Below are 23,563 nucleotides of genomic sequence, written 5' to 3'. Positions count from 1 at the left end.
TCAAAGGACTACACCGAAAAGATTATAGAAATGAAAATAAGCTTTTTATTGTTGGGTTGTTATGTTCTCAAAGATTTTGCACTATAAATATTGATTTATAAAAAATTAATACAGTATGTTAAACTTCCAGTTAAACTGAATTTTCTAATAGAAATTTTTAAGAATTGTGCTATATATTTTAAATTATGCTTTATGCTTTATTTTACAAAATTATGCTTTATTATGCTTTTAAAATAAGTATCTTCTGGACCCTTAGACAACCACAACCATGTTCAAGGTACCAACCATATGAGTAAATTGCTGTTATGCTTTTTATGCTTTTGGGTTGCTCTACTAATAAGTTACAAGGCATAAGTTTCTTAAATGAACTTAGGCCTAGGTCAGTCGTCAGTTGTAGAAATTAAGTAGAAATTAACATGAAAACAGGCTCAGGAAAGCCATGCTGAGTTTGCTAAGAGTTTCAGGCAGCTATTTCTTTTTAAAAAATTCCAATTTTTATATCAAGCTCAATTTCCAACAAAATGGCCTTAATATTTCCTCATTGACTATATTACAGCTGTAGAAGGGGGATGGGGAATCATTCATTGTCATCGTGATGTTCACTTTCGACTTCCATTTTGATTCGTTCCTTATAGAATCTCCCAAACTAAGTCGTTATGAGCTGAATAAGTACGCACACCAATATTGCCAATCTGGATTTTTCCCCTAAATTTTGGCGGAAATTGTATCTCAGATGTAAATTTAGTATTTAGAAACGACTTTGGGGAAAACATTTCGATGGAAGGGGGCAGATTCAACAATTTTGCCTATCTCCATAAAACTAAGTGTGAATCTGCTTTCGTTTGAATGCGTGAATAAAATTTATTCTAGATCGGAACTTCGGAAAAACACATTTAAGAACTCGAAATGAAATAAAATATTTCAGTTTAACATCTTAACATCCAACGATTATGCCCTTTTAAGCTAAGGGAGACGATGATTAAGACAGGAGAATTATGATGGAAGAATTGGTGGAATGAGAAAGTGGAAGGAAACTGGACCTACAGCTAGAAAATCCATTAACACAATGTTGTCCACTACAAACTTACTTGGCCGGGGAGTGCATAAATTTTGTCTTGAAAAGGGGACTATAACATTTTTTGTTCTCTTTACGGGTACAAGCAAGAAAATATTGTTATCTGAGTGTTAATATTAAGAAATTACATTTAGAAGCGCCTTATGGAGATTTAGATACATTGAACGTGTTTGGTAAAGCCACATGTTAGAGGTCTGCACAGGCCGGAATTTTTAGCCCGGCTCTGGCCCGGGCCGTGAACTTATAATGTGAAACACGGCCCAAATCCGAAATACGTTTTAACATTTAGGTCCGAGCCCGGTCCGAGCTCGAGTGATAATCAAATGAGTCTGAAATAAGCCCGAATTACAGAAACTTAATAATTAAGGCAAAATTGTACTTTTATTTACAGCAATTAGAGGTTTAATTTTGCAGTTGTGCTTTAAAAGTTCTCCAGAAAGAACGGTCCAATAAATATCGTTGTACAGTCTATTTACAAAGTTAGGCCCAAAAAGACCGGAGAAATATGGTTGTATATTTAAAAATTCACGGCCCGAGCCCTGCCCGAGCCCGAAGTGATATATGCTTTGTAGGCCCGAGTTCGACCCGCGGGTTGTCGGGTCGGGCTTAAGCCCGCGGTCTCGGCCTGTGGTAAATGAAGTATTTCAGTTTAATGTCTTACGATTATGCCCTTTAGGCACAATGATTAAGGTAAGTAAATGACGATGAAATAATTGGTGGAATGAGAAAGTGGGAGGAGATGGGAGTACCCGAGAGAACCCATGGATACAATGTTCTCCACCACAAACTTACTTGGGCGGAGACCGAAGCAGGGACCCACACACCAGAGGTAAGCGGAGCGACTTGGTAAATTAAAAGAGTGAGGAAAGAAAGAGGACAAATGAACATATTATTCATCCAGTGGAAGATTTTGAGTGAAATCACAGTTAAAAGTTAAAATTTTATAGCTAGAATTTAAGAAAACTTACCCAAAATCCTAATTCTTGTATGCAGTAACAATTAGTGCATTATTAGGTAACTTCTTCTCTTAGCTTGAAGCTGCTATTATTATTATTATTATTATTATTATTATTATTATTATTATTATTATTATTATTATTATTATTATTATTATTATTATTATTATTATTATTATTATTATACCGATGTGACTTCCCCCAAGAGCCGTAATCAGAATAATGCATTCTAGTCAAACATAAAAAGCTATACGTGCCGGCCTTCTTTGTCCTTGTATTTCTGATGTACTAATTTCTAACGCCAGACTGATGAGTGACTAGCTAATATATGTATGTATGTATCTGCTGTTCCATTAATATAATCACATGTGTTTCTTCTTAATCTCTCCCTCTCTGTACTATTTCACTTTCAATGAATAAACAATGAGGTCTTGATATGGATAGTGGTTGTCCTTGGATATGTGTAGACGTAAATCCGTTTTAAGCTGCATGCCAAAGTACGATTCAGTTTATGGCTGTGTTATTATGGAATATAGCTTGAATAGTACAAAAGCAATACGGTCTACAAGTTAACTACATGATAGATGGAACATCCATTTCTCCACACCTTTTTATCGTGTTTGCCTTGACACTTTTCCTCTCTTGCCTTTTTTTTCGCTTAATAAGTTTTTTGTTTTGCTACTCACTCTCTCTCTCTCTCTTAATCTTTTAAACTTCTTTTTCCCTCTTTCTTTTTAGGTTATCACGAGTAACTTGCGCAAGGTTATTATATTGATAGTCTATAAACATTGAATAAGATATCTTCTTATCGAAGTTCTCTAATAAACTGTGCTAACTATATAATCATATGTTTAAGACGGGGAAGACAGCTAGTACGGATTAAAACCTTCGATTTAACACGAGTCTTTTTTTTTTTTTTTTAAATCGTAATATACGTTCATCCTTCGCTTTAATAAGACTACTAGCAGAAGACCCGTTCTTCGCACGAGGAGAACACGTTACAGTTTGGACATAAAGGGTAACAAAACTGTCACCAATCAACTTGGGGGATCCCAAAGAAAGTATGTCATCACCCTCCTGAAAATTACTAATAGGGGATAAATTTGGATTTAAACGGCATTGGAAGTGTCACTGTTCATCTCAGCAACCCCAAAACCTATAGAATCGACACTAATATCGGTCATGTTCGAACATTTTTATATATCTCCTCGTCACCCTTAGAGATGCGCACGAAACGAGACAGAATTTTTCTGGCAAAATTCGTGTCGAGGCAGAGCTCTTCCAATAGAGAAATATACATTTTTCGAGTCGAGACATCATCTTTCCAGCACATTTTCGAGATGAGACAGCCTCAAATCTTGTCTTGTGTGCATCAGGCATGAACCTCGTCTATGTTGAAAATTTGATCGAGATCGATCGGGTAGTTCAAGAGTTATTAAGTTACAAACATAGTAATTTTCAATTTTATATAGGCTGTACAGATAAGGCAGCAATAGCCATCTCATGTTAACCATGGTCCGTAAGTTTCAACAATGATATGGTTAATGTACATAATTACACAGCGAAAGAAAGAAATTATGTGAAATTTCTGATTTAGTGTTCCATGCACCGAGGTCAAGGGAGGCACTAATTATGGTAATGAATCAAGTGGCGGAATGAAAAAAGTGAGAGAAAAACGGAAGAACCGTGAGAAAACCCACGCACGCGGTCTTTGTTCACTACAAAGTTCACATTGTACGAGCTGGGAGTGACCGAGTGACACCGCGCATCAGAGGAAAACACCCCAACAAAATGGGAAATCATATAGTAGACCACTTTTTAATCAAACACATTATTCAATCTAGCACTGTAAAATACCTGATTGCACACTGTAATATAGTAAATTGAATATTTTAGTTTAAAATCCAAAGTTTCAGAACTGAATCGGCTGCTCCGGGATTTTGTCCGCTGCTTCCGAAATCCGTTAAACCGAAGGGTTAGTAGTTCAATGTTAAAAAGAAAAGTTGATAAAGCTGTACCTACTGATGGGATCTTCATGAAAGCATACCACTAATAAATTTCCCTAGTGAGTTTTCGTTTATTCATATAATAAAGAGTATAGATCCATTATAAGATAATATGCCCCATTAAGCTTCCATCGGTACAGCTTCATTAGCTAATCTGTCACTTACATTGAGCTATTCTGTCATTAATATACTGTGTATAAATAATGGGAAATATTTATGTCTCCTAATAGATTCTTGCAGTCTTGTGAGGGAAGAACTAATTTATTAAGGGTACTTGCAAATCTCTTTCTCAGTTCCACAATCAGAGTCATCAACTTTTTATGTTTCTAAAGTTGATCGAACTACTTACTCACAGTTACAGATTCTCTTAGAATAAACGTCTAAAGTAAGTGCTGGATAAGTCTTACAAAATACTTAGAAAAGCACAATAAATAAACCTTAAAATAGATTTTGTATGTCCTCTGAAATAGAATAAGTTTTGTAATTTCTACAAAACTCTTACCCCGATTGGTGGCAATATTACCATTGCCGTGACCAGGATTCGAACCTGGGTTATTGCGGCCACAACGCAATGTCCTAACCACTAGACGATCACGGCTACGACGAGGCACGTTATTCCATATTTTCACTTTTGTATTCTTTGTAAAGTGAGGAACGCTTAGCTAAATATTTGTGACCTCACACTAAATGGCAGGGTTTGGAAACTTGATTATCTGTTACGAAATTGCTGTTATTGCCAATGGTGTCATACAACTGGTTCGCCAGAATAGATTTGTTTTTTGTTTCTCAAGTCTTCAGAACCGATTGTTAAAACTCTCTTCACCTCTAGATCCAAAATTTCTGACGAAAGAAAAGATAATTTTCTAACACTATTTTTAAGAATTAATATAAAATGTTAATATCAATGAAAATTAAAGTACAAAATATCAATACAAAAGTGCAATATAACATAACTAGTCACTATTACAATATTATTGGAATAAATAATATAAACATACAGTATATACTAAGTTAACTTACTAAACTGATCATAAAACTGGTTAGTAAACATAAAAGCTGTTGTCTATTGATTCAAACGACACCACTGGTTATCACCGTAAGTTTCGAACTTATAATTCACAAGAGAGAAGGATACATTGTCTGTATAAACCACTTTAAAAGGCATATTCTTTCAACAATAAGCAAATTCTTGTTATCAGTAGGTTTGAGCTGTTGCAGTGAGATGTGAGATTGCATTAGGCGGTAATCAGATTAGGAATAATATCATGGCAGCCATTTTTGGAATTATTGGGAATTCTTTCGGACATCTTGATTGTCCAATTCTTTGTTTAAGTGTTCTTCATTAGCTATTCCATTGTGATTGTTGGCATTACTCGTACGATTTAAATTTATTATAGACGAAATTCAGTATTCGTCTTCTATTCTAATGTGCAGCAGAAAACGGGAGGTGTTTTTGTGACTCATCTATTCACAGCATATAAAAATGCATTAGGAAAAGACGGAAAACTGGAAAAGCATAATCATTCAAAAGCGCACATTGCAAGCCTTGAGATGGAGAGGCTGCGAATGCAAGTAAAAAATAACCCTGTGTACTCTCAAGTTCTTCGTCAAAGTGAAGTCGAAAAAGATCGAAACCGCCAATCGCTGGGAATGCTTGTTCGTGGATTGTACTTCTTGGTTAAAGAAGAAGTGCCACATACATCAAAATATGAGGCACTAGTGAATAATTTGCTTGTACAGTGTAGTCCAGAACTAGAAACGTGGAAAAATGAACAAAGTGAACGCTCTAACTACTGCAGTAAGAACACTGCTTCCCAATTGTTGAGTTGTGTTGGTGAAGTCCTACGTTCTAAAGTGACTCAAAAAATCAGAGATAAAAAGTTTTCGATAATGGCTGATGAAAGTACATCAATAAATAATAAAATGGACCTTAGCATGTGTTTGCGATATGTAAAGGACAGTGCTCCGGTTGAAACATTTTTGGCGCTGGTGACCACCTGATTGCAAAGCCGATACCATTGCTAATGCTATAGACACTGAAATGAAAAATCACAATTTGAAATACGAAAATCTCATAGCGTTTAGTTTCGATGGTGCGTCTAACTTTTCTGGCAACAGTTCTGGTGTTTGCAGGATTCTGTCAACAAAAGCTGGCAGAGATATACCGTATATTCACTGCAGAGCTCATGTGCTCTCACTTGCTGCTGCTACGTGCAGAAACAAGAATCCCAAAGTAAAAGATTTTTCCATACATTGAAAGATATATACAATCTGTTTAGTAGATCACCTAAGCGGGAAAACATTCTGCATGAAATTCAGGCAATCATAAACGACCCTATATTAAAAGTACCTGAATGCATTGATGTACGGTGGCTAAGTCACTATAGAATTGTGAATGCAGTGAAAAGGTGCTTCTCGGGAATTTTGTTGGCTCTTGAGCATATTCACAAAGAAGGGGTTGATTTTGCGTCACTTGCGGGAGGAATTTTAGGCGAAATAACCAACAAAAGCTTTGTTATCACACTTTGTGTTATGGATGCATTACTAAGTGCGTTGTCTCACTTGAGTAAGCAGCTTCAAAATGCAACCTTGTCATTTTTATCTCTGATGTCTATGATCGATGCCACTAAAGAACATCTTACGAAGATAGCGGATGAATGTTGTAGCACCAATAGCGATTTGAGGACTATGATTTTGGAGGTCATGGAGAAGCGTGAAGAATTTTCAAAGACTTTTGTGGAAGACGAAGATCCTGAGAAAACGCTTAAGGACCTGAAGAGTTATGTGTTCAGGTTGTCGAAGAGATATCAAATAGATTCAACGACCGCGCCCTTGGCCTAATGGAAAGTGCATCCTACTTCGAAAACATAGGCATGTTTTTAAGTATCAAGTGTATAGATGATGTAAAGAAACTGTGCAACTATTTCGTCGGTGTTGATATGGAACCGTTATGGGCAGATATAAAGTCATTTCAATTTTTCCTTCGGTCACTGATGAAGAGCACTGAAAATGCTTGTTTGGATATAGACCCCGTTCTTCCAAAAGTACTTGAAGTGAAAATTGGTTATGAAAATCTACATAAAATATGTGAATCGGTCATGTGTTTACCTATATCAACAGCCAGTGTTGAAAGGTCTTTCAGCACAATGAACAGGATATTAACAAAATTGCGATCTCGTATGGCAGAAGAAAACTTGAAGCACTGTATGTTGATCAGCATTGAGGGTGAAGAAGTGCCAAATTCGAATTTTATCAATGAGGTAATCAATTCATACGCCAAAGCAAAGATGAGAAGAATACGTCTTCTTTAATGATTAAAAACCAACTACGAAGTGAATTTTTGTCATACGGACAAAGTTATAATGTAAAACTTTTATAAATGTCAATTGTATTTAATATTATTAATACATTTCTATCGTATTTGCCAATTAGTTTTTTTGAACCGAAAAAAGAAAACTTATAAAGGCCATGAATAAATATTTTAACTTTATGGTGATGATTGGGATCATACACTTCAGTATTTTCGTGGACAAGAAATAACAATATTGACATTTTTACATAACTTTAGAAAAGAAGCTGCTAAGTTATACCGAGACCGCATGAAAAGTGCCCATCCGTATACTACGTGTGCCCCCTCGGAACATTTTTTCTGAAAGAAACACTGGTCTGAATTAAGTAGCTATCCATTTGGAGTGTTCTTCATACTGTTTATGTTCATACTAACCAAGTATCATTCATGCCTATGTATTAATAATTGTTTTAATTCATTCCACACAGTTTCGAAATGCAGATCTCCAATCAAAGGAGAATCATTCAGAACAATGTTTATCAATCAAACACACTATCCAACCTAACACTGTAAAATACCTGATTGCACACTGTAATACAGTAAATTGCACATTTTAGTTTAAAATCTGGAGTTTCAGAGTTGAATCGGCTGGTCCTTTGAGAAATGGCCGCGTCTTCCGGAATCTGTTAAACCGAGGGGTGAGTATAGTTCAATGTTCAAAAGATACAAATATGTTAATGCAAATGTACCGCTGGAATCTTTATGCGGGCTTACTAGCAATTAACTCCCTTAGGGAGTTTTCAGTTATTAATATAAAAAAAATACAAACTTAATATGCCCCATTAAGCTTCCATTGGTACAGCTTCATTAGCTAATCTGTTATTTACATTGAGTTACTCTGTCATTAATATACTGTATATAAATAATGGGTCTCCCAATAGATACTTGCACTTTTGTGAGGGAAGAACTAATTTATTAAAAGTATTTGTAAACCTCTTTCTCAGTTTCACAATGAGAATCATCGACTTTGTATGTGTTTAAAGTTGATAGAACTACTTACTCACAGTTACAGATTCTCTTAGAATAAACGTCTAAAGTAAGTTCTGGATAAGTCTTACAAAATACTTAGAAAAGCACAATAAATAAACCTTAAAATAGATTTTGTATGTCCTCTGAAATAGAATAAGTTTTGTAATTTCTACAAAAACTCATACCCCGATTGGTGGCAATATTACCATTGCCGTGACCAGGATTCGAACCTGGGTTATTGCGGCCACAACGCAATGTCCTAACCACTAGACGATCACGGCTACGACGAGGCACGTTATTCTGTCTTTTCACTTCTGTATTCTTTGTAAAGTGAGGAACGCTTAGCTGAATATTTGTGACCTCACACTAAGTGGCAGGGTTTGGAAACTTGATTATCTGTTACGAATTTGCTGTTATTGCCAATGGTGTCATACAACTGGTTCGCCAGAATAGATTTGTTTTTTGTTTCTCAAGTCTTCAGAACCGATTGTTAAAACTCTCTTCACCTCTAGATCCAAAATTTCTGACGAAAGAAAAGATAATTTTCTAACACTATTTTTAAGAATTAATATAAAATGTTAATATCAATGAAAATTAAAGTACAAAATATCAATACAAAAGTGCAATATAACATAACTAGTCACTATTACAATATTATTGGAATAAATAATATAAACATACAGTATATACTAAGTTAACTTACTAAACTGATCATAAAACTGGTTGTTAAATAGTAAACATAAAAGTTGATGTCTATTGATTCAAGCGACACCACTGGTTATCACCATTGGTTTCAAACTTATAATTCACAAGACAGAAGGATACATTTTCTGTATAAACCACTTTAAAAGGCATATTCTTTCAACAATAAGCAAATTCTTGTTATCAGTAGGTTCGAGCTGTTGCAGTGAGATGTGAGGTTACATTAGGCTTTAATCAGATTAGGAATAATATCATGGCAGCCATTTTTGGAATTACTGGGAATTCTTTCGGACATCTTGATTGGCCAATTCTTTGTTTAAGTGTTCTTCATTAGCTATTCCATTGTGATTGTTGGCATTACTCGTACGATTTAAATTTATTATAGACGAAATTCAGTATTTGTCTTCTAGTTTGAATTTCAGATCTGAAGTTGAAATAGATTGTCTTCTAAATTCTACATATTTTCTTTACGTTTGACTTGTTAGTTCATGCTTCGAAACGTATCAAATCAATGGACGTGAATTCCCTGGTTTAATCACTATTAAACAAGACATGAAAAATATGTAGGTATACATTAATAATATTCAGATATTATTTTAAAAAATCAGAAATGATATGAATTTGAAAGCTTGAACCCATTTTCCTTCCTCCGCGTTGATGGTATTTTGCATGCATTAGACCTATTGATCCAATACATAAGTTTCCCTTGTAAATAGGGTTCTAATTCATAAAGTTATATTGAGATTGAGTTATATAACTTACTTAACTAATGCATTAAATATGTCTAACATAATGACAATAAAAAGAATGGAAAAAAGTAAGCCATGTATTATCCATAAAATTTTTATTGAGTAAAGTAATGAATGTTTTCAGTGGCACCGATTGTCAGATATCCAAGCATAAATATCCAGATGCTAAGGGAGTCCAAGCAAAGTTTGAGGGCAGCTCGATTCTACGGATCACAAGCCTTCACTCTTTCCATGTCTGTTCTTATAGATCATAAATCTCGTGTGTTATTTTATGACCTCGATGACTCTTATGCAGTCATATTTCTTCTCTAAATGAAATGGCCTGAAATCAATTCAATAACCTTTTCATAGACTTCCAAATTATGCTATGCGTAAACGTGGGAAGTCTTATAGAACGACGAAGTCCATATGTGAGTCTGTTGACATATATCGGATCAAAAGCGGTAAGTGACAGCGTAGCGAGAAAACATTTTCTTTATAAAGGTTCAGTGTCCCAAAAATATATACCATCTCCTTTCCTAACCCTCTATTAAAATAGAAGGCACAGAAGTAGAAAATTCTGCTGCTTCAGGTTTCAAAACTTTCTCTTTTTTTTCCATAATGCAAAAGTGGCAATAAATACGGTAGCGATATGTGGTTTGTGGAACGGATTCAGCATTTCAAGAACCGATACCATCTCGGTCGTTATTGCTCTACTGAAACTAGGAGTAGTAGATTAAACGGATTCAATGTTTAAAGAAATGGCTTTATCTCCGTCCCTATCTCTCTACAATTTAGAAGTGTTGGATACCTACTGCTACTTCCGGTTCCATACCATGGAAGAAAACCATACGGACTATTTATCGTCATGGGGGTATAGCTCAGTGGTAGAGCATTCGACTGCAGATCGAGAGGTCCCTGGTTCAAACCCGGGTGCCCCCTAATATTTGAGTTTTTAAACACCCCATTTTTTCATTTTATCCAAATACATACAAGTGGTGTTATCAACAAAGGTATTGTTTTACTCATTGATTGAACAGGGGAGCTGTGTGTATTTTAATGGCTTCTCACTTACTCATATTTTTTAAGTGTAAGGTAGAACTTTGTTTTAAATGTAGACTGCATTTTCTTGAATTTTCATACGTAATTCCATAAGATAAAACCTGCTAAATATCATTATACAATAATGTTCGCTTCATTCGTTTGTTCTATCGAACTGACTTTATTCGTTTTCTTGAAGTTTAAACTCTATAAATGCAAATAATAGTGTTCAGAATGGCGTGACTACAACTAAGATGGGAGAAGGAAGGAGTTATAATATAGAATCTCTCTAGTTGCCCCGCCGTACTCTCATTCGAAACTCTTGTCCATTATAAAGAAAAGAAGAAGAAGAAGTACAATTTCATTCTAAAATCTGTAACACCACATTTGAGGAACGTCAATTTCAAAGTTTTCCGGGTTAGAGGCACCTGCTAAGCCTTGAGAGATTCCACACACGGGCCATGAATTTTGGGCCGTGAATTTTAATATTAACACTAATTTTCAAAACTCGGGGCTTATGTTTAAAAATATATCCAATAGTAACTTATAGGTAAAAAGAGATAACCTTGAAGCAACTGTACATGAATAAAGTAAGTACGTTACTATAAAGTAATCCAATTCCAGAAATGCAAGTGCTGAACCATATGTTGAAGTTAGGGCTTATATTACGAGGAATCTGAATAGTTACGATATGCTAGAGCGTACTTTTTGGTTAGTTGTTATCTTTGGGAAAACATTGGATACTCATTAAATTACATGCATATATAATACGGTCTGAATTAAGTAGCTATCCGTTTGGAGCGTTCTTCATAGCGTTTATGTTCATACTAACCAAGTATCATTCATGCCTATGTATTAATAATTGTTTTAATTCATTCCACACAGTTTCGAAATGCAGATCTCCAATCAAAGGAGAATCATTCAGAACAATGTTTATCAATCAAACACACTATCCAACCTAACACTGTAAAATACCTGATTGCACACTGTAATACAGTAAATTGCACATTTTAGTTTAAAATCTGGAGTTTCAGAGTTGAATCGGCTGGTCCTTTGAGAAATGGCCGCGTCTTCCGGAATCTGTTAAACCGAGGGGTGAGTATAGTTCAATGTTCAAAAGATACAAATATGTTAATGCAAATGTACCGCTGGAATCTTTATGCGGGCTTACTAGCAATTAACTCCCTTAGGGAGTTTTCAGTTATTAATATAAAAAAATACAAACTTAATATGCCCCATTAAGCTTCCATTGGTACAGCTTCATTAGCTAATCTGTTATTTACATTGAGTTACTCTGTCATTAATATACTGTATATAAATAATGGGTCTCCCAATAGATACTTGCACTTTTGTGAGGGAAGAACTAATTTATTAAAAGTATTTGTAAACCTCTTTCTCAGTTTCACAATGAGAATCATCGACTTTGTATGTGTTTAAAGTTGATAGAACTACTTACTCACAGTTACAGATTCTCTTAGAATAAACGTCTAAAGTAAGTTCTGGATAAGTCTTACAAAATACTTAGAAAAGCACAATAAATAAACCTTAAAATAGATTTTGTATGTCCTCTGAAATAGAATAAGTTTTGTAATTTCTACAAAAACTCATACCCCGATTGGTGGCAATATTACCATTGCCGTGACCAGGATTCGAACCTGGGTTATTGCGGCCACAACGCAATGTCCTAACCACTAGACGATCACGGCTACGACGAGGCACGTTATTCTGTCTTTTCACTTCTGTATTCTTTGTAAAGTGAGGAACGCTTAGCTAAATATTTGTGACCTCACACTAAGTGGCAGGGTTTGGAAACTTGATTATCTGTTACGAATTTGCTGTTATTGCCAATGGTGTCATACAACTGGTTCGCCAGAATAGATTTGTTTTTTGTTTCTCAAGTCTTCAGAACCGATTGTTAAAACTCTCTTCACCTCTAGATCCAAAATTTCTGACGAAAGAAAAGATAATTTTCTAACACTATTTTTAAGAATTAATATAAAATGTTAATATCAATGAAAATTAAAGTACAAAATATCAATACAAAAGTGCAATATAACATAACTAGTCACTATTACAATATTATTGGAATAAATAATATAAACATACAGTATATACTAAGTTAACTTACTAAACTGATCATAAAACTGGTTGTTAAATAGTAAACATAAAAGTTGATGTCTATTGATTCAAGCGACACCACTGGTTATCACCATTGGTTTCAAACTTATAATTCACAAGACAGAAGGATACATTTTCTGTATAAACCACTTTAAAAGGCATATTCTTTCAACAATAAGCAAATTCTTGTTATCAGTAGGTTCGAGCTGTTGCAGTGAGATGTGAGGTTACATTAGGCTTTAATCAGATTAGGAATAATATCATGGCAGCCATTTTTGGAATTACTGGGAATTCTTTCGGACATCTTGATTGGCCAATTCTTTGTTTAAGTGTTCTTCATTAGCTATTCCATTGTGATTGTTGGCATTACTCGTACGATTTAAATTTATTATAGACGAAATTCAGTATTTGTCTTCTAGTTTGAATTTCAGATCTGAAGTTGAAATAGATTGTCTTCTAAATTCTACATATTTTCTTTACGTTTGACTTGTTAGTTCATGCTTCGAAACGTATCAAATCAATGGACGTGAATTCCCTGGTTTAATCACTATTAAACAAGACATGAAAAATATGTAGGTATACATTAATAATATTCAGATATTATTTTAAAAAATCAGAAATGATATGAATTTGAAAGCTTGAACCCCTTTTCCTTCCTCCGCGTTGATGGTATTTTGCATGCATTAGACCTATTGATCCAATACATAAGTTTCCCTTGTAAATAGGGTTCTAATTCATAAAGTTATATTGAGATTGATTTATATAACTTACCTATTGCATTAAATATGTCTAACGTAATGACAATAAAAATAATGGAAAAAAGTAAGCCATGTATTATCCATAAAATTTTTATTGAGTAAAGTAATGAATGTTTTCAGTGGCACCGATTGTCAGATATCCAAGCATAAATATCCAGATGCTAAGGGAGTCCAAGCAAAGTTTGAGGACAGCTCGATTCTACGGATCACAACCCTTCACTCTTTCCATGTCTGTTCTTATAGATCATAAATCTCGTGTGTTATTTTATGACCTCGATGACTCTTATGCAGTCATATTTCTTCTCTAAATGAAATGGCCTGAAATCAATTCAATAACCTTTTCATAGACTTCCAAATTATGCTATGCGTAAACGTGGGAAGTCTTATAGAACGACGAAGTCCATATGTGAGTCTGTTGACATATATCGGATCAAAAGCGGTAAGTGACAGCGTAGCGAGAAAACATTTTCTTTATAAAGGTTCAGTGTCCCAAAAATATATACCATCTCCTTTCCTCACCCTCTATTAAAATAGAAAGCACAGAAGTAGAAAATTCTGCTGCTTCAGGTTTCAAAACTTTCTCTTTTTTTTCCATAATGCAAAAGTGGCAATAAATACGGTAGCGATATGTGGTTTGTGGAATGGATTCAGCATTTCAAGAACCGATACCATCTCGGTCGTTATTGCTCTACTGAAACTAGGAGTAGTAGATTAAACGGATTCAATGTTTAAAGAAATGACTTTATCTCCGTCCCTATCTCTCTACAATTTAGAAGTGTTGGATACCTACTGCTACTTCCGGTTCCATACCATGGAAGAAAACCATACGGACTATTTATCGTCATGGGGGTATAGCTCAGTGGTAGAGCATTCGACTGCAGATCGAGAGGTCCCTGGTTCAAACCCGGGTGCCCCCTAATGTTTGAGTTTTTAAGCACCCCATTTTTTTCATTTTATCCAAACACATACAACTGGTGTTATCAACAATGGTATTGTTTTACTCATTGATTGAACAGGGGAGCTGTGTGTATTACAATGGCTTCTCACTTACTCATATTTTTTAAGTGTAAGATAGAACTTTGTTTTAAATGTAGACTGCATTTTCTTGAATTTTCATACGTAATTCCATATGATAAAACCTGCTAAATATCATTATACAATAATGTTCGCTTCATTCGTTTGTTCTATCGAACTGACTTTATTCGTTTTCTTGAAGTTTAAACTCTATAAATGCAAATAATAGTGTTCAGAATGGCGTGACTACAACTAAGATGGGAGAAGGAAGGAGTTATAATATAGAATCTCTCTAGTTGCCCCGCCGTACTCTCATTCGAAACTCTTGTCCATTATAAAGAAAAGAAGAAGAAGAAGTACAATTTCATTCTAAAATCTGTAACACCACATTTGAGGAACGTCAATTTCAAAGTTTTCCGGGTTAGAGGCACCTGCTAAGCCTTGAGAGATTCCACACACGGGCCATGAATTTTGGGCCGTGAATTTTAATATTAACACTAATTTTCAAAACTCGGGGCTTATGTTTAAAAATATAACCAATAGTAACTTATAGGTAAAAAGAGATAACCTTGAAGCAACTGTACATGAATAAAGTAAGTACGTTACTATAAAGTAATCCAATTCCAGAAATGCAAGTGCTGAACCATATGTTGAAGTTAGGGCTTATATTACGAGGAATCGGAATAGTTACGATATGCTAGAGCGTACTTTTTGGTTAGTTGTTATCTTTGGGAAAACATTGGATACTCATTAAATTACATGCATATATAATACGGTCTGAATTAAGTAGCTATCCGTTTGGAGCGTTCTTCATAGCGTTTATGTTCATACTAACCAAGTATCATTCATGCCTATGTATTAATAAATGTTTGAATTCATTCCACACAGTTTCGAAATGCAGATCTCCAATCAAAGGAGAATCATTCAGAACAATGTTTATCAATCAAACACACTATCCAACCTAACACTGTAAAATACCTGATTGCACACTGTAATACAGTAAATTGCACATTTTAGTTTAAAATCTGGAGTTTCAGAGTTGAATCGGCTGGTCCTTTGAGAAATGGCCGCGTCTTCCGGAATCTGTTAAACCGAGGGGTGAGTATAGTTCAATGTTCAAAAGATACAAATATGTTAATGCAAATGTACCGCTGGAATCTTTATGCGGGCTTACTAGCAATTAACTCCCTTAGGGAGTTTTCAGTTATTAATATAAAAAAATACAAACTTAATATGCCCCATTAAGCTTCCATTGGTACAGCTTCATTAGCTAATCTGTTATTTACATTGAGTTACTCTGTCATTAATATACTGTATATAAATAATGGGTCTCCCAATAGATACTTGCACTTTTGTGAGGGAAGAACTAATTTATTAAAAGTATTTGTAAACCTCTTTCTCAGTTTCACAATGAGAATCATCGACTTTGTATGTGTTTAAAGTTGATAGAACTACTTACTCACAGTTACAGATTCTCTTAGAATAAACGTCTAAAGTAAGTTCTGGATAAGTCTTACAAAATACTTAGAAAAGCACAATAAATAAACCTTAAAATAGATTTTGTATGTCCTCTGAAATAGAATAAGTTTTGTAATTTCTACAAAAACTCTTACCCCGATTGGTGGCAATATTACCATTGCCGTGACCAGGATTCGAACCTGGGTTATTGCGGCCACAACGCAATGTCCTAACCACTAGACGATCACGGCTACGACGAGGCACGTTATTCTGTCTTTTCACTTCTGTATTCTTTGTAAAGTGAGGAACGCTTAGCTAAATATTTGTGACCTCACACTAAGTGGCAGGGTTTGGAAACTTGATTATCTGTTACGAATTTGCTGTTATTGCCAATGGTGTCATACAACTGGTTCGCCAGAATAGATTTGTTTTTTGTTTCTCAAGTCTTCAGAACCGATTGTTAAAACTCTCTTCACCTCTAGATCCAAAATTTCTGACGAAAGAAAAGATAATTTTCTAACACTATTTTTAAGAATTAATATAAAATGTTAATATCAATGAAAATTAAAGTACAAAATATCAATACAAAAGTGCAATATAACATAACTAGTCACTATTACAATATTATTGGAATAAATAATATAAACATACAGTATATACTAAGTTAACTTACTAAACTGATCATAAAACTGGTTGTTAAATAGTAAACATAAAAGTTGATGTCTATTGATTCAAGCGACACCACTGGTTATCACCATTGGTTTCAAACTTATAATTCACAAGACAGAAGGATACATTTTCTGTATAAACCACTTTAAAAGGCATATTCTTTCAACAATAAGCAAATTCTTGTTATCAGTAGGTTCGAGCTGTTGCAGTGAGATGTGAGGTTACATTAGGCTTTAATCAGATTAGGAATAATGTCATGGCAGCCATTTTTGGAATTACTGGGAATTCTTTCGGACATCTTGATTGGCCAATTCTTTGTTTAAGTGTTCTTCATTAGCTATTCCATTGTGATTGTTGGCATTACTCGTACGATTTAAATTTATTATAGACGAAATTCAGTATTTGTCTTCTAGTTTGAATTTCAGATCTGAAGTTGAAATAGATTGTCTTCTAAATTCTACATATTTTCTTTACGTTTGACTTGTTAGTTCATGCTTCGAAACGTATCAAATCAATGGACGTGAATTCCCTGGTTTAATCACTATTAAACAAGACATGAAAAATATGTAGGTATACATTAATAATATTCAGATATTATTTTAAAAAATCAGAAATGATATGAATTTGAAAGCTTGAACCCCTTTTCCTTCCTCCGCGTTGATGGTATTTTGCATGCATTAGACCTATTGATCCAATACATAAGTTTCCCTTGTAAATAGGGTTCTAATTCATAAAGTTATATTGAGATTGATTTATATAACTTACCTATTGCATTAAATATGTCTAACGTAATGACAATAAAAATAATGGAAAAAAGTAAGCCATGTATTATCCATAAAATTTTTATTGAGTAAAGTAATGAATGTTTTCAGTGGCACCGATTGTCAGATATCCAAGCATAAATATCCAGATGCTAAGGGAGTCCAAGCAAAGTTTGAGGACAGCTCGATTCTACGGATCACAACCCTTCACTCTTTCCATGTCTGTTCTTATAGATCATAAATCTCGTGTGTTATTTTATGACCTCGATGACTCTTATGCAGTCATATTTCTTCTCTAAATGAAATGGCCTGAAATCAATTCAATAACCTTTTCATAGACTTCCAAATTATGCTATGCGTAAACGTGGGAAGTCTTATAGAACGACGAAGTCCATATGTGAGTCTGTTGACATATATCGGATCAAAAGCGGTAAGTGACAGCGTAGCGAGAAAACATTTTCTTTATAAAGGTTCAGTGTCCCAAAAATATATACCATCTCCTTTCCTCACCCTCTATTAAAATAGAAAGCACAGAAGTAGAAAATTCTGCTGCTTCAGGTTTCAAAACTTTCTCTTTTTTTTCCATAATGCAAAAGTGGCAATAAATACGGTAGCGATATGTGGTTTGTGGAATGGATTCAGCATTTCAAGAACCGATACCATCTCGGTCGTTATTGCTCTACTGAAACTAGGAGTAGTAGATTAAACGGATTCAATGTTTAAAGAAATGACTTTATCTCCGTCCCTATCTCTCTACAATTTAGAAGTGTTGGATACCTACTGCTACTTCCGGTTCCATACCATGGAAGAAAACCATACGGACTATTTATCGTCATGGGGGTATAGCTCAGTGGTAGAGCATTCGACTGCAGATCGAGAGGTCCCTGGTTCAAACCCGGGTGCCCCCTAATGTTTGAGTTTTTAAGCACCCCATTTTTTTCATTTTATCCAAACACATACAACTGGTGTTATCAACAATGGTATTGTTTTACTCATTGATTGAACAGGGGAGCTGTGTGTATTACAATGGCTTCTCACTTACTCATATTTTTTAAGTGTAAGATAGAACTTTGTTTTAAATGTAGACTGCATTTTCTTGAATTTTCATACGTAATTCCATATGATAAAACCTGCTAAATATCATTATACAATAATGTTCGCTTCATTCGTTTGTTCTATCGAACTGACTTTATTCGTTTTCTTGAAGTTTAAACTCTATAAATGCAAATAATAGTGTTCAGAATGGCGTGACTACAACTAAGATGGGAGAAGGAAGGAGTTATAATATAGAATCTCTCTAGTTGCCCCGCCGTACTCTCATTCGAAACTCTTGTCCATTATAAAGAAAAGAAGAAGAAGAAGTACAATTTCATTCTAAAATCTGTAACACCACATTTGAGGAACGTCAATTTCAAAGTTTTCCGGGTTAGAGGCACCTGCTAAGCCTTGAGAGATTCCACACACGGGCCATGAATTTTGGGCCGTGAATTTTAATATTAACACTAATTTTCAAAACTCGGGGCTTATGTTTAAAAATATAACCAATAGTAACTTATAGGTAAAAAGAGATAACCTTGAAGCAACTGTACATGAATAAAGTAAGTACGTTACTATAAAGTAATCCAATTCCAGAAATGCAAGTGCTGAACCATATGTTGAAGTTAGGGCTTATATTACGAGGAATCGGAATAGTTACGATATGCTAGAGCGTACTTTTTGGTTAGTTGTTATCTTTGGGAAAACATTGGATACTCATTAAATTACATGCATATATAATACGGTCTGAATTAAGTAGCTATCCGTTTGGAGCGTTCTTCATAGCGTTTATGTTCATACTAACCAAGTATCATTCATGCCTATGTATTAATAAATGTTTGAATTCATTCCACACAGTTTCGAAATGCAGATCTCCAATCAAAGGAGAATCATTCAGAACAATGTTTATCAATCAAACACACTATCCAACCTAACACTGTAAAATACCTGATTGCACACTGTAATACAGTAAATTGCACATTTTAGTTTAAAATCTGGAGTTTCAGAGTTGAATCGGCTGGTCCTTTGAGAAATGGCCGCGTCTTCCGGAATCTGTTAAACCGAGGGGTGAGTATAGTTCAATGTTCAAAAGATACAAATATGTTAATGCAAATGTACCGCTGGAATCTTTATGCGGGCTTACTAGCAATTAACTCCCTTAGGGAGTTTTCAGTTATTAATATAAAAAAATACAAACTTAATATGCCCCATTAAGCTTCCATTGGTACAGCTTCATTAGCTAATCTGTTATTTACATTGAGTTACTCTGTCATTAATATACTGTATATAAATAATGGGTCTCCCAATAGATACTTGCACTTTTGTGAGGGAAGAACTAATTTATTAAAAGTATTTGTAAACCTCTTTCTCAGTTTCACAATGAGAATCATCGACTTTGTATGTGTTTAAAGTTGATAGAACTACTTACTCACAGTTACAGATTCTCTTAGAATAAACGTCTAAAGTAAGTTCTGGATAAGTCTTACAAAATACTTAGAAAAGCACAATAAATAAACCTTAAAATAGATTTTGTATGTCCTCTGAAATAGAATAAGTTTTGTAATTTCTACAAAAACTCTTACCCCGATTGGTGGCAATATTACCATTGCCGTGACCAGGATTCGAACCTGGGTTATTGCGGCCACAACGCAATGTCCTAACCACTAGACGATCACGGCTACGACGAGGCACGTTATTCTGTCTTTTCACTTCTGTATTCTTTGTAAAGTGAGGAACGCTTAGCTAAATATTTGTGACCTCACACTAAGTGGCAGGGTTTGGAAACTTGATTATCTGTTACGAATTTGCTGTTATTGCCAATGGTGTCATACAACTGGTTCGCCAGAATAGATTTGTTTTTTGTTTCTCAAGTCTTCAGAACCGATTGTTAAAACTCTCTTCACCTCTAGATCCAAAATTTCTGACGAAAGAAAAGATAATTTTCTAACACTATTTTTAAGAATTAATATAAAATGTTAATATCAATGAAAATTAAAGTACAAAATATCAATACAAAAGTGCAATATAACATAACTAGTCACTATTACAATATTATTGGAATAAATAATATAAACATACAGTATATACTAAGTTAACTTACTAAACTGATCATAAAACTGGTTGTTAAATAGTAAACATAAAAGTTGATGTCTATTGATTCAAGCGACACCACTGGTTATCACCATTGGTTTCAAACTTATAATTCACAAGACAGAAGGATACATTTTCTGTATAAACCACTTTAAAAGGCATATTCTTTCAACAATAAGCAAATTCTTGTTATCAGTAGGTTCGAGCTGTTGCAGTGAGATGTGAGGTTACATTAGGCTTTAATCAGATTAGGAATAATGTCATGGCAGCCATTTTTGGAATTACTGGGAATTCTTTCGGACATCTTGATTGGCCAATTCTTTGTTTAAGTGTTCTTCATTAGCTATTCCATTGTGATTGTTGGCATTACTCGTACGATTTAAATTTATTATAGACGAAATTCAGTATTTGTCTTCTAGTTTGAATTTCAGATCTGAAGTTGAAATAGATTGTCTTCTAAATTCTACATATTTTCTTTACGTTTGACTTGTTAGTTCATGCTTCGAAACGTATCAAATCAATGGACGTGAATTCCCTGGTTTAATCACTATTAAACAAGACATGAAAAATATGTAGGTATACATTAATAATATTCAGATATTATTTTAAAAAATCAGAAATGATATAAATTTGAAAGCTTGAACCCCTTTTCCTTCCTCCGCGTTGATGGTATTTTGCATGCATTAGACCTATTGATCCAATACATAAGTTTCCCTTGTAAATAGGGTTCTAATTCATAAAGTTATATTGAGATTGATTTATATAACTTACCTATTGCATTAAATATGTCTAACGTAATGACAATAAAAATAATGGAAAAAAGTAAGCCATGTATTATCCATAAAATTTTTATTGAGTAAAGTAATGAATGTTTTCAGTGGCACCGATTGTCAGATATCCAAGCATAAATATCCAGATGCTAAGGGAGTCCAAGCAAAGTTTGAGGACAGCTCGATTCTACGGATGACAACCCTTCACTCTTTCCATGTCTGTTCTTATAGATCATAAATCTCGTGTGTTATTTTATGACCTCGATGACTCTTATGCAGTCATATTTCTTCTCTAAATGAAATGGCCTGAAATCAATTCAATAACCTTTTCATAGACTTCCAAATTATGCTATGCGTAAACGTGGGAAGTCTTATAGAACGACGAAGTCCATATGTGAGTCTGTTGACATATATCGGATCAAAAGCGGTAAGTGACAGCGTAGCGAGAAAACATTTTCTTTATAAAGGTTCAGTGTCCCAAAAATATATACCATCTCCTTTCCTCACCCTCTATTAAAATAGAAAGCACAGAAGTAGAAAATTCTGCTGCTTCAGGTTTCAAAACTTTCTCTTTTTTTCCATAATGCAAAAGTGGCAATAAATACGGTAGCGATATGTGGTTTGTGGAATGGATTCAGCATTTCAAGAACCGATACCATCTCGGTCGTTATTGCTCTACTGAAACTAGGAGTAGTAGATTAAACGGATTCAATGTTTAAAGAAATGACTTTATCTCCGTCCCTATCTCTCTACAATTTAGAAGTGTTGGATACCTACTGCTACTTCCGGTTCCATACCATGGAAGAAAACCATACGGACTATTTATCGTCATGGGGGTATAGCTCAGTGGTAGAGCATTCGACTGCAGATCGAGAGGTCCCTGGTTCAAACCCGGGTGCCCCCTAATGTTTGAGTTTTTAAGCACCCCATTTTTTTCATTTTATCCAAACACATACAAGTGGTGTTATCAACAAAGGTATTGTTTTACTCATTGATTGAACAGTGGAGCTGTGTGTATTACAATGGCTTCTCACTTACTCATATTTTTTAAGTGTAAGATAGAACTTTGTTTTAAATGTAGACTGCATTTTCTTGAATTTTCATACGTAATTCCATATGATAAAACCTGCTAAATATCATTATACAATAATGTTCGCTTCATTCGTTTGTTCTATCGAACTGACTTTATTCGTTTTCTTGAAGTTTAAACTCTATAAATGCAAATAATAGTGTTCAGAATGGCGTGACTACAACTAAGATGGGAGAAGGAAGGAGTTATAATATAGAATCTCTCTAGTTGCCCCGCCGTACTCTCATTCGAAACTCTTGTCCATTATAAAGAAAAGAAGAAGAAGAAGTACAATTTCATTCTAAAATCTGTAACAACACATTTGAGGAACGTCAATTTCAAAGTTTTCCGGGTTAGAGGCACCTGCTAAGCCTTGAGAGATTCCACACACGGGTCATGAATTTTGGGCCGTGAATTTTAATATTAACACTAATTTTCAAAACTCGGGGCTTATGTTTAAAAATATATCCAATAGTAACTTATAGGTAAAAAGAGGTAACCTTGAAGCAACTGTACATGAATAAAGTAAGTACGTTACTATAAAGTAATCCAATTCCAGAAATGCAAGTGCTGAACCATATGTTGAAGTTAGGGCTTATATTACGAGGAATCTGAATAGTTACGATATGCTAGAGCGTACTTTTTGGTTAGTTGTTATCTTTGGGAAAACATTGGATACTCATTAAATTACATGCATATATAATACGGTCTGAATTAAGTAGCTATCCGTTTGGAGCGTTCTTCATAGCGTTTATGTTCATACTAACCAAGTATCATTCATGCCTATGTATTAATAATTGTTTTAATTCATTCCACACAGTTTCGAAATGCAGATCTCCAACCAAAGGAGAATCATATAGAAAAATGTTTATCAATCAAACACACTATCCAACCTAACACTGTAAATACCTGATTGCACACTGTAATACAGTAAATTGCACATTTTAGTTTAAAATCTGGAGTTTCAGAATTGAATCGGCTGGTCCGTTGAGAA

At 34.5% G+C, this 23,563-nt stretch overlaps 9 non-coding genes across 9 annotated transcripts; 4 read left to right on the top strand and 5 right to left on the bottom strand.

Annotated features, from left to right (window-relative positions):
• Window positions 1–4,563: 4,563 nt before the first annotated feature.
• Window positions 4,564–4,635, bottom strand: TRNAH-GUG (transfer RNA histidin (anticodon GUG)). Its single transcript has one exon. It is a non-coding gene; the product is annotated as a tRNA-His (tRNA).
• A 3,929-nt stretch (window positions 4,636–8,564) lies between these two features.
• TRNAH-GUG (transfer RNA histidin (anticodon GUG)) lies at window positions 8,565–8,636 on the bottom strand. Its single transcript has one exon. It is a non-coding gene; the product is annotated as a tRNA-His (tRNA).
• A 2,019-nt stretch (window positions 8,637–10,655) lies between these two features.
• TRNAC-GCA (transfer RNA cysteine (anticodon GCA)) lies at window positions 10,656–10,727 on the top strand. Its single transcript has one exon. It is a non-coding gene; the product is annotated as a tRNA-Cys (tRNA).
• Window positions 10,728–12,460: 1,733 nt separating this feature from the next.
• Window positions 12,461–12,532, bottom strand: TRNAH-GUG (transfer RNA histidin (anticodon GUG)). Its single transcript has one exon. It is a non-coding gene; the product is annotated as a tRNA-His (tRNA).
• Window positions 12,533–14,547: 2,015 nt separating this feature from the next.
• TRNAC-GCA (transfer RNA cysteine (anticodon GCA)) lies at window positions 14,548–14,619 on the top strand. The gene has a single exon. It is a non-coding gene; the product is annotated as a tRNA-Cys (tRNA).
• Window positions 14,620–16,353: 1,734 nt separating this feature from the next.
• Window positions 16,354–16,425, bottom strand: TRNAH-GUG (transfer RNA histidin (anticodon GUG)). The gene has a single exon. It is a non-coding gene; the product is annotated as a tRNA-His (tRNA).
• Window positions 16,426–18,440: 2,015 nt separating this feature from the next.
• Window positions 18,441–18,512, top strand: TRNAC-GCA (transfer RNA cysteine (anticodon GCA)). Its single transcript has one exon. It is a non-coding gene; the product is annotated as a tRNA-Cys (tRNA).
• Window positions 18,513–20,246: 1,734 nt separating this feature from the next.
• Window positions 20,247–20,318, bottom strand: TRNAH-GUG (transfer RNA histidin (anticodon GUG)). The gene has a single exon. It is a non-coding gene; the product is annotated as a tRNA-His (tRNA).
• Window positions 20,319–22,332: 2,014 nt separating this feature from the next.
• On the top strand, window positions 22,333–22,404 carry TRNAC-GCA (transfer RNA cysteine (anticodon GCA)). The gene has a single exon. It is a non-coding gene; the product is annotated as a tRNA-Cys (tRNA).
• Window positions 22,405–23,563: the final 1,159 nt, after the last annotated feature.

Source organism: Thermobia domestica, chromosome 9 (assembly GCF_964235325.1).
Source record: "Thermobia domestica chromosome 9, izTheDome1.hap1.1, whole genome shotgun sequence".
Taxonomy (NCBI): Eukaryota; Metazoa; Arthropoda; class Insecta; order Zygentoma; family Lepismatidae; genus Thermobia; species Thermobia domestica.
This window is presented reverse-complemented; position numbering and strand designations above follow the sequence as displayed.